Source organism: Ceratotherium simum, chromosome 25 (assembly GCF_057802395.1).
Source record: "Ceratotherium simum simum isolate JZ-2026a chromosome 25, ASM5780239v1, whole genome shotgun sequence".
Classification (NCBI taxonomy): Eukaryota; Metazoa; Chordata; class Mammalia; order Perissodactyla; family Rhinocerotidae; genus Ceratotherium; species Ceratotherium simum.
The window spans coordinates 4015322-4030241 of record NC_141924.1 but is presented as its reverse complement, the minus strand read 5'-3'; the positions used below and the strand labels follow the sequence as shown (position 1 = coordinate 4030241).

Below are 14920 nucleotides of genomic sequence, written 5' to 3'. Positions count from 1 at the left end.
GCCGCATCCTTCTACATGGGCAGGAGACCCAAGTTCAGAGCAGGATTTCCATGCCGAGAGTCTTTGATTTCTGTGGCTTACATTTATCGGGACCAGCCCTGCGACTGGCTTTTACAAACTCCCCATGTTTGGGGTACCCGAACCCTGAGCTTCCAGGATGCGGCCGGCATCACAGAGGGAACTGCTGCTGGTCCTTCTCCATATAGAGGTGGCCCTGCTGCGTGGAGTTTAAAAATCTTGGCAATAAGAAGAGCCTATTATGACGTATTTATAAAGTATTTCAGAATCACTTACATGAGTATTTTGTCCTAAATTCTGTATAATTAGAAGATATAAACCCTACTCTGTGATTATTTCTGTGCACCAACATAACCTAAATTAGAACTCTCTCCATGCAGGTTTTTTAAAAAAGAAAGCATTTTAACAAAACCATAAAAGGAATTGATTTTATCTACACTGTTCTCAAATGCTTGAAAATAACGTTTCTGCGGCAGGAGCATGAAACGTCGTTGACTGTTTGATCCAAGACCCTTTCTCTTTACCAATAGCAGAAGGTAAAGCTTACAGAAACCTTTAGCAAGTCCTCATGAATTCTGACCTCGAGGCCGGTGAGCTGTGGCTGGATTCCAACCTGCCCAGCGCTTCTCCCCTGGACCTCAGTTTGAGCCAGAAGCTTGCCAGCAGGTGTCCTGGTTGTCGGCGGTCTTAATGGGAGGTGTTAATGGGAGGCAGATTTGTGCAGCTGGATGGAGAGGAGAGATTTGATGCTCCTGTCCATGTAGCAAATGTTCTTCGAGGGCCCTTAGCTGCTGGCCCTGCTGCAGGCGGAGGGCGGGTCAGTGGATCCCAGCAGTGCCCTCTTTGAGGAGTGCCCGTAGTGGGGGAGGCAGGTGTGGACCAGCGATGCCGTAAGTGGCCCAGTTTCCGTAGCAGCATATATTGGGTTAGAGGAGACTTTTAAGAGGGGAGAGACTTGTGAGCTGAATCCTTTTCTTTCTCTTGTCTCTTTTTTTTTCCTGAGGAAGATTCACCCTGAGCTAAGAACATCTGTGCCAGTCTTCCTCTATTTTGTACGTAGGTCACTGCCACAGCATGGTACTGACAAGTGGTGTCGGTCCGTGCCCAGGAACTGAACCTGGGCTGCTGAAGCGGAGAGCACCGAACTTAACCACTAGGCCGCGGGGCCGGCCCTCCCCGTGGACCTCGGGTACATAGAATTGGATAAGTTGTCACCCTTGACAACAACCCAAGTTGTCACCTTGGGTCATGGTCTGCTGCTATCATTGGTCATGTGGGACCCTCTTATCTGTTTATTTAGTTATTTTAATATAATAGGCACCCTGGAGCTCACCTCTGAAGCAGAAGCTAGGATCTTGACAATAACCATCGTCAACCCAAATGCTCTCCCAACCTCCTTGCCCCAGCTCTCTCTGTCACTGTTCTTGGTTCCTTGTCTCCTCGTGTGTACCTTTCTTGGGCCAACACCGCGCTCTCTTGTTACTGCTGCCTCATTCGTCGGGCCTGACGTCTTCCCTGGGCGGGTCCCCCCTCCCTGCCCCTCTTTTGTGATTGAATCTTGAAGGACTGGTAGAAGTGGTCTGGGCAGACCAGGTGGGCTGGGGGGTAGAGAGATGATGAAGAACATTCTAGGCTAGGGCAGGTATGGAAGCACACAGGTGTGAGGGGCCAGGTGTGATCAGGGGTGTGTGGGGCATGGGGGAGAGGCCAGCAGTGGCCAGAGGAGAGTTGGGGTGAGGTGGGCTCCTGGACCTCTCTGAGGCCCTTGACAGAGGAAGGGGTGATCCCCGTGGGTGGTGAGGGACCTCAGGGGGATAAGCCCAGAGGGCAGGAGTTTCCAAAAGTTTCAGATGTAGAAACAGCCCTAGTTGGGGGTTGGGGCCTGGGAGGAGGTCGGCTGGAGATGGACGCTGGGGCCATGCTGGTCCTGGGCAAGGGACGTCTCCCTGGGAATGAAGGGGAAGGTTGGAGCCCCTGCAAACTGAGGGTGTGAGGGGCAGCACAGGGAGTCTGGAGCTGGGAGGGGGCCGCCAGGAGGCAAAGCACCGAGGGAAGTGTGTCCTGTGCCCCTCCTAGTGTGGGGCCCGCAGACCAGGTCCCGAAAAACGTGCCCTTCAGCTCAGAGACTGCGCAGGCGTCCGTGGGCACCTGGGAGCAGGGGAGGCAGGTGCAGAGGGCGTGTCCTCAGGCGTCAGGGCGTCAGGGCAGGGTTGGAAGCTGACCAGAGAGAGGCTGAGCAACACAAGACTTGTGAGAGAACCTGCCTCAGCAGGTCTCATTGCCTGAGGTTTCCAGAACAATCCAAGAGGTGGTTTGGGAGAAATTGGCCATTGGGACAAGCTTTTCATGTGGTTGCCATGGAGGGGGGTGACCTTGGTATCCTGGGCTGTGAATCTGCCTTTAGGGATGGTTTCTCCACCTTCAGGACCCTCATCTTGTAGCCCATGGGGCTGGCCAGGGCTACCCGTGCTTCTGGAAAAGCGAGGCGATGCCCCAGACGTTCTGAGCTCGGTAGAGGTGCTGGGGTTCCCGAGTGGAGAACCCTGAGAGGAAGATGGGCTCCCATCAGGCAGCTCAGCCCTCGGCTGGGGTCAGACGGGCATGGCCGTGGAGGCCCCTCTTCCTGCCCCAACACCCCTGACCCCTCCGGGTGCCCACACCCCAGCCTGAGACGCCCTGGCCATCTCCAGGGGAGCAGGTCTTCTGGCTAAACACCCCCATCATCACGGGTCCTCTGTGCCTACTGGGGGGCCAAGATGCGGATGTGCAGAGAGCCCCCGAGCCCAGGCTCACGGGCAGGTGTCACTCGTCCAGCGGAGGTGAGGGAGGGTGGACAACTTGTCCATGGCTGGCAGCCGAACCGGGTCCTGCACGTCCACGGCCTCTAGTCCGTTGCTCTTTTCTTCCCCGCCACTGGCTCACCCAGGGAGCTGAGGAGGTGGACGCTGGGGGAAGGAATGGGGGTCAGCTGGGGGCCTCACAGCCCGTAAAAATGAGCCTGCGCCTGGGTAAAGTTGAGCCTGCCATCCTGATGAGAGGGGCCGGACACACACACACACACACACACACACTCACTCACTCACTCACTCACGCCAAAGTGCTGACCCAGCGTACCAGATGGATTGACTTCATTGAAAGGCACTTAGTGGATACTGCTGGAATCACTTGTGCGCAGGTCCAGTGCCCGGGAGGTCAGGGGGCCGGCTAACGGCAGCTTCCTCTCTGCCACTTCTCCCTGAACTGGCTGGGAGGACGCGGAGTGCCGTCCCGGCTCCCGGAGAAGAGACCCGGACTTGGCGTCTTACCTGCTTACATCGCATTGGTGAGGCCAGAGCCATCAGTTTCCGCAGGTGTGAGCGTGGTTGGGATGACCGCTGTCAGGGCAGCCCTCCTGCAGAGTCATGGGCCGCAGGCCACAGCACCTGTGTGATAACTGAAGGATGTGTCACCCATCTCCCATGCGGGTGGAGCCCGAGCCCCCTGGGCACGTGGGGGTGTTGTGACCTTGGCAGGGGCTTCGGGTGGTCTTTCTCTCTTCTCGGTTGAACCAGTTGTTGGCATTTTGTTTCCTTTTGGAATCTGGAGATTAGGCTCCAAAGGCAGCATTCCTTTGTCACCTTGGAGCCTTACCACTGTCACTGAGGCCTCCCCGTTGCAGAACTTTGATGGCTGCAGGATTGGCTCAGCTGTCAACTCCAGGTTGCACTGGAAACCACCCTTCCCAGTTTTGCCAACCTGTTAGTCTGGTTAGGCTAGGTTTCCACGCCTGTGTTCGATGAGTCCTGCCCTCCCCTGGGAATCCACTGCCAGACCTTTGGACCCTTTGGCAGAGGACGGAGAGGGCTAACTGGCACTGGCAGGAGAGCAGAGCCGAGAAAGTTCCCTGATGCTGGCGGCTGGACCAGCGCAGCCCTGAGGCCTCGCCAGGTGCAGGTCTTGGAGCCAGCCTCAAAGACCAGCCCTCGCTGGACCCTGGTGCTGATCCTGGCAGAAGGCCTGCTACAAGCAAGGAAATGTTCAAGAGAGTTGTTTCAGTTTGATGTTGGGTTTTCCTAAAGAGAAAATGGTCTGAGGCCCCATGGCGTGTGGGACTGAGATGATGTGGTGAGTGGGGGGTCTTACTTGGATTCGAGGGCCTCCATTGAGTGGCTCCCTCATGTTTCAGGTGATCTTCTGGCAGGGTGCTAATTAGGACAAGTGCAGCTTTGTTTGCGGGTTGCTATTCTGGGGGCAAGTTCGTATGAAATGTAGGTTTTTATCCACCATCTGCTGGCACAACCTGCCTTTAGGATGCAGTAGAAGGTGGTGTGTTCTGATTAGTCGCATTTTACTCCATTAAGGGTTTGGCAGTGGTGGCCTTTTTTTGGTCAAACTTTGGTGGAAAGTCTGGGGAGACGTTTGGGTCTCCTCTGCTCTGGTGAGTGGAGTCCAGGAGTATGGCTGCTGGAGGAAGGGAGGGAGTCGTCATCTTGCCTGGGGATTCTGACATGGAACGTATGGAACGTTGTCTGCGATACATCCTGACGGGACCCTGTAAGCAGCTCCCTCCCCTGCCTCTTAAGAGTGGAAATGCTGGTTATTGGTCTGATTTGCTGATACTGGATTCTGGCTGCTCAGAGGTCCAGGTTGTTGGGTTCTGGCTAGCTGAGCTCTGGAGGACTTCCTGGGGACAGGGGCCTGTTCAGGAGGCCCCACCCTCAACTGTAGGGTGGGGAGACCCTGTGGTCAGATGAGGGGTGCGGCACAGCTAGGGGGCAGGTATACCTGATGCCGGAAACAGAAGCTGCTGCTGAAAGCGGGGTCCTCTCGCTCCTGCCTGCAAAGGAGGTGAGGACCGAGCAGGCTTGTCCGGGACAGGCGCCTTTATCAGCTGTGCGGCCATTCCCTGCCGGAACTGAAGGAGGAGGAGCGAATGGGGCTGGAGACAGGAGCGCAGGGAGGTGTGTACCGGAGAGGTGGACGCCAGAGGCAGGAGTTTCAGCCTCGCTGGAAGGCCCAGTGGGGAGGGCCGGGGTGCGAGCTCGGCCAGGGGGCGCCTGTGGTGCCCACGCCCAGTGCTTTGCAGCCCCTGGGGGAGGGGGGGGTGTTGGGCAGGATGGGGGTCCTGGGGAACTGTCTGTCGCAGGAGCAGACTGAGGTGTGGGGCCAGGTCAGGACACCCTGAGACTTTGAGAGGATTTCCAAGCACACAGGAGGCAGAGTTTTGGAAGCTGTGTCAGTAGATGGGGCTGAGGGCGCTGGTGGGGCCTGTGTGTGTTAGTAGCTGTGTTGTTAATGACGTGGCACAGAGACAGCCACTGGCTTTTCAAGCCTTGAGCCATTATTTTCGTAGCGTGCTTTTGGAGCTTATTTTTTAAAGAATTAACATCGCCTGGTGCCATAACCTGCACCTAACGTATTCTCTCAGTACTCTGGAATGAGATTCTTGATTCTCTGTGGAAGATGGAGATTAAAACATTTCCACAAATCAGCCCCATAAAGCATCACAGCCACACAAGCCGATGGATTCTGCCACGTTTGTTCTCCTGAAGCACACACGTTTTGTTTATTTATTTTTTTTTGTGTGTGTGAGGAAGATCGGCCCTGAGCTAACATCCATGCTAATCCCCCTTTTTTTGCTGAGGAAGACTGGCTCTGAGCTAACATCTATTGCCAGTCCTCCTCCTTTTTTTTCCCCAAAGCCCCAGTAGATAGTTGTATGTCATAGTTGCACATCCTTCTAGTTGCTGTATGTGGGACGCGGCCTCAGCATGGCCGGAGAAGCGGTGCGTCAGTGCGCGCCCGGGATCCGAACCGGGGCCGCCAGTAGCGGAGCGTGCACACTTAACCGCTAGGCCACGGGGCCGGCCCAAGCACACGTTTTGTTTTTTAATTCCCTTTGTAGGAAAGTGACCGTCCAAAGGCTGTCCTGTGTGGGCACCTCCTCTCGAGGGATTTAGGAGAACCCGGGTGCATCTCTCTGCCAGCGGTGCATTCTTTGTGCAGAATTGCCGATAATGTGGATGATTGCAAATCTGATCTCACCTTAAAGGCGCCCGGAAAGCTTGCTGTTTACAGAATTTGTCAGAGGGGCCTGTGGAGAGAGGAGTCCTTTGGTCATAGAATTATTCTCCCCAGAGTGTCTGCTTTGGAAGTGGACTGTTCATGCCTTGATTTCTTGAGGCCAGCGATGTCTGCACTCTGCTGAGAATGTCACCACCACTTATAACCACGTCCCACAGGTGTCACCCGGGTGCTGTCACCCTCCTCCCGTTCCCCGAGCGGCAGGATGTCAGGCCACTGTCGAGGGTCTCCCCAAAGCGCAGGGTCGTCTTGTCTGCCCAGGACAGAGGGGCCCACCGCAGGCTCGCTTAAGCAGAGGGGCCCTTTGGAGACACAGGTCCTGGGGTGTGGGGGTGTGGGGCTGCCGGCCTGGGGCTCTCGGGCAGTGTCTCTGGTTCCCCTTCTTTGTTCTGATATTTCCTGTCTTCTCTCCCTCTGCATTACCTGTGTTCCATTCATTCTCAGGCAGGCTGTCTCGGAGGACGGTAGCACCTGTTGGCTCCAGGCTCACGCGGTCCCTTTACCGAAAAGGCCTTGATGTGCCTGCTGAATTGCAATCTCTGCTGTGCTGAGCGTGTGATTGACGGCCCCTCACGGGGGGCTGCTGGGTGATGAGAACTACAGACACCGTGCACACCGGGTTGCAGAAGGGCAGGGTGGGCATGGAGAAGGCAGCGGTACAAGGTGGTGTGCATCCACGCACACGCAGGTGTGTGAGCCTATGTGCCCCAGGGCTTGGAGTGTTCACTGATGGAGGGATTCCTGTGGACCTGGGAGTCAGGGAGGGCTTCTTGGAGGAGGAGACTTCTGTGGCCCCTGAAAGGTGCATAAGACCCAAAGGCAGGGAGGGTGGAGGGAGGGTGTTTGTAAACAGATAGAGGTTGGGAAATGGTGGTGTGCCTGGGAGATGGTTGTGATGCTGAAGCTGACCGGGACTGCAAGGGGAGGAAGCGTACACTTTTGGGGACTCCTGCTCTGGCCTGAACCCCAAGGGATAAGGTTAAGGTGGAGGAGAGAGGATGCGGTTCTGTGAGGTGGGGTGTGCAGATTTGGTGTGGCCACGGTGTGAGGCTTATGGCGTCTGGGCCGACACCAGGGAGGCCATGTAGCCGCTGGTTAAGAGCGGGGGGGTGCTGCCCCTCCCTTGCTGTGTGGCTCTCTCTGTGCCTCAGTTTCCTTACCCGTAAAGCAGGGGCAGTGGTGATCCGCCTTTCCTAGTGGTGTGACGTCACGTTGACTAGCCTTCAGTGCACGTGCCGTGAGCTCTGCCGTCCTCCGCTGAGGTTCCTCTTAACACACATGGTGGACACGGATCAGGGCAGTGCTCAGGCGCTGGGCTGGCCTGGACCACCCCCATCAGCCACACCCTCTCCAGCCCCATAGCCCACCTCCCTCACCCCGGCCCCTGGGGACCCTTGGGTTCCTCCTCCTCCACTGCTCCCTTCCATCCTGTGCCCGACAGAGGTCATGCCAGGGCGTGTTGCGTGTGTGTGCACGAGAGCCCTGAGCTGCTGCCCACAGTGCTGGGTGCTGGGTGAGCGGGTCAGTGAGGTGCAGGGGTGTGGTAGAGACAGGCTGGTCCTGCTGTCCACCTGCTGCACGTCCAAGGCCAGCTCTGTGCCCTCACCTGGCATCTCAGGCGGTGTGTGGACACAGCTCCCCACCGGGCCCCGGCTGCAGCCACCCCCGGCCTGGGCCAGGGTCAGAGAGAGCCATGGGCTGACCGGGGCGCCCTCAGAGCACAGTCTCCAAGCCTGTCCCTGCACCCCTTCCCTGGAATCACTGGGATAGGCTGGCGGTTCTCAGACTCTCTGGCCCTGGAACCCGTTATAGTCGTGAGTTAGTGAGGTCACCAGAGAGCCTGGGTTTATGTGGGTTGTGTCTGTCCGTCTTTACTGTATTAGAAATGAAAACTAAGAAATTAAAAAACATTTATTAATTTATCGAAAACTGCCGACTGTAAACACGTTACATGTTAACATGAATGGCATAGTTTTATCTTAAAATATTATTTTCCCCCCCAAAGAAAGAAATCAGTGAAGAGGCCTCTGGCGGTTTTGCCGGCCTCTGCAGTCTGGTTAAATGGAGACAGCTGGGTTCTCCGGCTTCTGTGTCATCTGCCGCCACCTCCCGCCGTGGGGCCACCCAGGAGCAAGTGCGGAAAGCACAGCATGTCTCAGGATTGCTGTTAAGTCGTTGTGGCCCCGTGGGTCCCCTGAACGGGTCGTGGGGACCCCAAGCGTTCCTGGACCACACTGAGAACCGCTGGTTTACCGTCAGGAGAGATTTCTCTTTGCTGGTGAATGAAGGTTCTCGTTCTCATTTTTTCTATTTTTGTTAACTCCTTCTTATTTCTTTTATTTTAAAAATTTAATTTTAAAACTTAGTTTACTATGGAATAGTCTATGCGTTCAGGATTCAGTACTCAAAAGGGGCTGAAGCTTATGATGGCCCCGCTCCACAGAGATATGGAGAACAGACTGGGGGTTACCAGAGGGAAGGGGGTAGGGGAGGGTGAAACGGGTCAAGGGCACATGTGAACGGTGACGGATGGAAACTAGACTTGGTGAACACAATGCAGTCTATGCAGAAGTCGAAATATAATGATGTACCCCTGAAATTTATGTGTTATAAACCAATGTGACCTCAATAAAAAAGGGAGTTGAAACTTATGACGACCTCCCCCCGTTTCTCCAGTACAGAGATGGCAGCTCACACTGGTGAGGCCTTGTCCTGGCAGGTGGCAGTGTGCTGCGACGGCGAGCTCTCCAGCAGGACGTGGGGTCCTCCCTCCTTGTTCCAGTCGCAGGGTCTGCCTTGTGTGGCTGTCCCCCGTTGGTGGACGTGAGGGTGCATCCAGCCCTTTTTTGTTATGACAAAAACAATTCTGGGGTGAAAGACCCTTGCCCGTCCATGGTTTTGCAATTGTGAGTAAGAGAGATTCCTGGAAAGGAAATTGTCGTTTTACTGGATGTTGCAAGATTGCCCTCCACTCTGTTCTCCAAGCAGGGGGACCCTGTCTCCCTGTCCTCACACCCACACGCTGTCTGCCGATGTGTTAGGGAAAATGGTTTTTCAGTGTCATTGTAATTTGTATTTCTCTCTTTATAAGTGCGAGTAAATCATCTTTTCGAATGTTTAAGAACTGTTTGTTTTTCCTTTTCTGTGAACTATCTTTTATATCTTGCCCATTTTTCTACTTGGCTGTTTATCATCATTGGACACATTAATTCTTTGTAATATGTGTTGCAAATGTTTTTTCCTAGATTATCATTTATCTTTGACTGCTTACGGAGGTTTTTCAGAAACTTGTTTTTGGTGTAATCTGTCTTCTCTTGTACTGTGTGTCATCTCTTGCTTGGAAAGGCCCTGTCCAGTCCCAAGGCTCTGGAACCCCCACGGCTGCTTTATTGCTTTCCTTATTTCACACTCAAATCTTTGCTCCGTTTTGAATTTATTTTGGGAAGGTGTGAGGTGTGGCTTCAACATTATCTTCTTCCTCATAGCTGCCTGGATATCCCAAAGTCGTTTGTTGAATAATGTGCCTCTCCTGCTCCAATTTAAAGTGCCACTTTGATCCCAATTGGGTCTAGGTCTGTTTCTGTACATTCTGGTTTGTTCCACGGCTCTGCCATCTGTTCATACACCGTTGTCACACTTCTAAGATGACTCTAGCTGCATCATGTTTTATTCTGTGGTGGGGCTGGTCTCCCTCCGTCACTCTTGCTTTTCAGAATTTTCCCGGCTATTCAGTTTATTTATTTTTCCTTATAAACCTTAGACTCAGCTTGTCTTATTTTCTCTAAAATTGTTTTTTTTTTTTTAAAGGGGAATCACGTTAGATTTGTAGATTATTTTAGAGAGGATTGCAGATGGTCTCTCTCCTCTCTCTCTCTGCATATATATATGTATGACAAAATATACATAACAATATGTATAAATAATATACACATCAATATGTGGCAAAATATACATAACATAAAACTTACAATTTTAACCATTTTAGGTGTACAGTTCAGTGGCATTAAGTACACTCACGTTGTTGTGCGACCATCACCATTCATCTCCAGAACTTTTTCATCTTCCCAACTGAATCTCTGTCCCATTAAACACTGACTCCTCATCCCCCTTCCCCAGCCCCTGGCCCCACCATCTACTTTCTGTCTATGAATTGGACTCCTCTAGGGACCTCATGCAAATGGAAACATACAGGATTTGTCCTTTTCTGTCTGGCTTATTTCACTTAGTGTGATGTCCTCAAGGTTAGTCCATGTAGTATTGTATTGCAGAATTTCCTTCCTCTTTAAGGCTGAATACTATTCCGTTTTCTGGCTAGACCACATTTTGCTTAGCCATTCATCTATTGATGGATACTTGGGTTTTTGGATGTATACGCAGAAGTAGGATTGCTGGATGCTATGGTAATCCTCTTTGATATTTTGAGGAACCACCATGCCGTTCTCTGTGGCCTCCATGGCTGTGGTTTACGCTCCCTGGCCGTGGGTGCTGGAAAACAGGCCCAGGCGTTTGCTTGAGAATATGGTGAATCTGCAGCTCTGCTGACCAGGCTGGACCTCTGAGAGCCTGGCTGCCCTGGTCCCCCAGGCTGGCCCGAGAGCCAGTCTCGATGGACAGGCAGGAGCCACCTAGTAATGTCTGTGACTTCCCTCTCTGAATCTCAGTTTCTTCCTTTCTTTAAAAAGGGGACTTCTGTATTATTATATATAATAATATATAATAATAATAGCAGCTAATATCTGTCACGTCCTCACTGAATGCCAGGCCCAGAGACAAGGCATGGAGGAGCCAGGAGTCAAGTCCCCTGGGCTGGTGTTAAGAATTCAAGGAGGCTGGGCGTGGAAGCATTAGCATGTGCTGCTTCTCAGTGGAGCTTGGCTGTTAGTCGAATTACTGCAGGTGGGGGTGGATTATCCTGGTCTGCTCCCTGCCCTGCTCCTCCCGTCGGGTGATCTGCCTGCCCGGGTCAGGCTGCCATCTCTCCCCAGCCCGGCTATGACCCAGCACCTCGCCACGGCCTCGTCTGCTCCCGCCCGCCCCCACCGTTCCCTTCTGGCTTGTTCTGGGGTCAGGAGTCTGTGGGTGCTGCTCTCTTTTCCTGGAGTGCCTTCCTCTGCAGCCCACGGGCCGGCTTCTTGGTACCAGCAGCCCTCAGTGTAGCCACCGCCTCCTCAGGGCAGCCTTCCCTGGCCCTTGCTGTCTATCCCCCACTCACCGTGGCGCATTCTCCTCCTCCGTGGTTAGGGGGGCGCCTCCTGCTCCAGGAGGAAGGTCGGCGCTCTGCATCTGGCAGGGGACCGCATCTGATGCTAGTAGGTGCTCATTAAAACCCGTGACCACCTGGTGCCCCAGTGTATGAGGCTTTCACCGCCCCCTCGCTAGTCTCTGTCCGTAATCCCCCTAGATGGTGACCAAGCCCCGCAACAGTCCTGAGCCTGGGGACGTGGGTTATGGAGCGCTGACACACAGCTTGTCTCGCTCCGCCTGCAGAGCCCACTGGTGGTCGGGCCAGCCAGGAGACGCTTGTGTAATGCAGGTCTGTCGACCCACTGGAGCTTGGCACTCATCTGGACAGCAGGTGTGAAGAGGACTTGGAGGTTTGGGGTTTTTTTTAAATGTTTTTTTCTTTTTCACTGGACATGAGTTTTGCAGCAGAGGCATAAATCAGGGCGGCTGGGCAGCCAGCCAGGCCCCTCTGCTGACCGGCCCTGCCCTGGGCTGCGTCCATTTCTTGGCCAGCAGAGCAGGAAATGTGGGTTCCACCGTCTCCTCGCTGTGTGTTGTTTTAAACACAGAAGGCCTTTCGTGGCATGCCATGCTGGACAGCCCCATGCCAGGCCTGTAATATCTGGGGCTTGGTCTGCTGGTGAGAGTCCTGGTGGGCCAGGGGGAGGGCGTTGTGGCCTCAGATGGGCCAAGTTAAAAAAAAAAAAACAAAAAAAACTTGCCGGCAGGACAGGTGGTTTGTCAGGGCACAAAGGCCTTTTTCACCTGAGGGGCTGTTTGAGTTTTCTCTGGTCTGGGATTTACCCAGGGACCAGGAAGCGCGTTAAAATGCGCCTCACTCACCCATTCATTCTCTGCCAGGCCACCTGCTGGGCCCGGGGACACTGAGGTGAAGGACTGTGCTGGGTCCCAGGTTGTTGAGCCAGAGCGCTCTGGGGACATGGGGGAAGAGGGCTGTGCACATCTGAAGGATGGATTGGGGTGTTCCAGGCAGGAGATGGGGCCTCAGGCTGGCTCCTGGTTTCGTGAGGTCTTTTTCTCTGTGCTGTTTGTCACTGTGGAGCGAGAGACACTGCCCTGAGACCTACGGGCGGCCCTGCTGCTGTTAGTGTGGACAGTGGCCTCCAGGGGCCTCCGTGCCTTCTGCTAGCCAGCCCTGCTGCCTCAGGTGGAATACAGGGGTTGGGGGAGAAGCCCCTGGCACACGGCCCAGGTGGACAGAGACATGTGGGGTTCCTTCTCCGAAATCCATCTGGCCTCTGGGAACCTGGAGACTGCCCAGGCTGCCCTGGCCTTGCCATGGACGGCACCTTGCCCCTTACTCCTTTCCTTGACAAGACTGGATGGTGGCGAGGCCCACGCATGAGTGTGTGATGCTCAGACAACTGGTTGCGGGACCCGAGTGCTTAGTGAGGGCCCAGGTTCCTTCTGGCCTGGTTCCCTGTTAGTGGGCCAGTAAGGACTGGGACCTGTTTGAGAGGTCTTGTTCTGCTTGTCATTCATCGCCTTAAGACAAGAGACGGTAGACCATGGCCCACGGGCCCAACCTAGCCACCGTGCCTGTTTTTGTAAACACATAATGTTTTATTGGCCCGCAGCCACACTCATCTCTTGCTTCAGCAGAGTTGAGAGGTTATTACAGAGGCCATATGGACCGAGCCTAAAGCATTTACAACCCGCTCTTCACAGAACAGGTTTACCGAGCCCTATGTAGGTGGCTGCTCCCTGTGCACTCAGCCTGTCGCGGCGTTTAATGCTGAAATGCATTTGGATAACAGCCTCTTTTCAAACAGCTGTGAGCTGGCGCCCCTTTCCGCTTCCAGGAACTTGGGCCAGGGCGATGGCAGGAAGTCATGAGGAATACCAGGAATCTGGAAGGTGTTTCCTACCAGCTGTCTCATTGGCTGTATCTCCCCAAGTCCTGGTTGCTAAGAGGGATGGAGAAAGTCGAAAAAAGAATACTTCACTAGAAATGAATTCTTGTGTGTGTTTCCTATTGCTTTGAGTATTTACTTACACAACACAGAGGTTTTTGTCTACCTGCTTCTAAGCTTTAGGTTTTCCTGCTAGCTTTGTTTTGTTTAAATAAACACCTGTATGGCTACTCGGCCAGACTCCCCACCCAGTCTCCCAGGTAGAGGGCCTGTGAGCTGTCATACCATGTGATGGATGTATTAATAGAAGCATGTGCTGGGGAGGGCGGGGAGGCTGGGGATCTCTGCGGTGGGGGCAGGTGCAGGCTCTGGAGTCCAGTGAGGTTGGTTTATGTTCCTGAAGTGTCACTTCTCTCTTACCGTGCCCCTGTGCCACTGGCCCCGGGTCAGGTTGGGGAGGGGCGGCCCCACCCCAGATGCTTAGGTGTGACATTCCTTATGCCCCCCTCCTCCCTACCTGGCTCCCCATGAGCGTGGTTGTCTCGGTCCTGCTTCCCAGGGCTGTCTTTGGCCCCTTTGGTCCTCTTAGGGACTCTCATTGACCTCTGCCCCCTGACCTGTGCCAGGGAAGGAGGTGTGTGTGGGGGGGGGCACTGATGTTTACTGAGCCCTGCTCCCTTCGTGGCTGCGGCAGCTGGAGACAGAGGGATCAGGACAGCGGTGTACCGGAGCCGGCTCACACTGGCTTGAAAAAGCCGATTAAGTTTTCAAGAATTTTGTAAACTGGCCGTTAATAAAAATGAAGGTATATAAACTTCTAATTAGGTAAATTATATCAAAAACAAGGGTGTTAAATTCTCGAAATTCCTTGTTTCTAAATTATCTCACTGCATTTCACGACTGGGTATGATCCCGAGGTGATTTGCGTCTCTTGTGTCTGGATGGAAATCCTATGTGATGGTGGCCACAGACACCTCCCAGAAGTCACTTGGTGGCTTGAAAATGGCCACGATGGGAGTAGTTACACCACGGAAATGGGCACATGCTGCAGATCACAGCTTTAGTCTCGTTTTGTTGATTGTCCAGAGTCAAGAAAGTGCTGGAGAAAATGCTGATGTGCAGGTCAAAGTTGAAAGTGTGTGGCCATTCACTATGAATGGCACAGAAAAATCGAGGAAATACTCTTCTTCTATAGGAAACTATCATCTGCTTCAGCCAGAAACTTTCTCGTGTTGTAGACTAACAAGTAAGGTTCCAACACACGCCTTCCGTGTTCTCCTTTGTTGTGTTTTGTTAATGTGAACAAAAATACCAGCCCACGTTCATGTCGGAACGATACCCATTCCTCGGTTGCTGGCCTGGTTGACCCTAGAGAGAGGAGTTCAGCAAACATTAGAGAAAGCATTCTGGGAGGATCAATTGGCTATGTGGAATTTACTTTCAAGGGCGTTGTATGTTTTATTGTTTGTAATGTGTGCTGCACATCCTTATATTAGTGAAGTGTATAATAAGTGTCTGACATATGGCCATGCACACGGGTTCCCCGGGGGTTCGGTCCCTGGACATTCACGAGCTCTCTAGGCCGTGGGCATGATTCCAGTTCACAGAGAAGGGTATGGCGGCTCAAGCAGAACCTCCCAGCTCTCTTGGTGGGCCTGCTTTGCCCCCCCGGGCCACCCTGGTCATCAACCAGATCACCGCGCTGGTGTTAGCTCTGCAGGGTCTGCCCTCTGTCCGCCCAG

The 14920-nt window shown here is 53.7% G+C and overlaps 1 protein-coding gene across 2 annotated transcripts in view; it reads left to right on the top strand.

Annotated features, from left to right (window-relative positions):
* GRAMD4 (GRAM domain containing 4) overlaps nucleotides 1–14920 on the top strand; it is an 84517-nt gene that overhangs the window by 14355 nt on the left and 55242 nt on the right. The window lies entirely within an intron of this gene.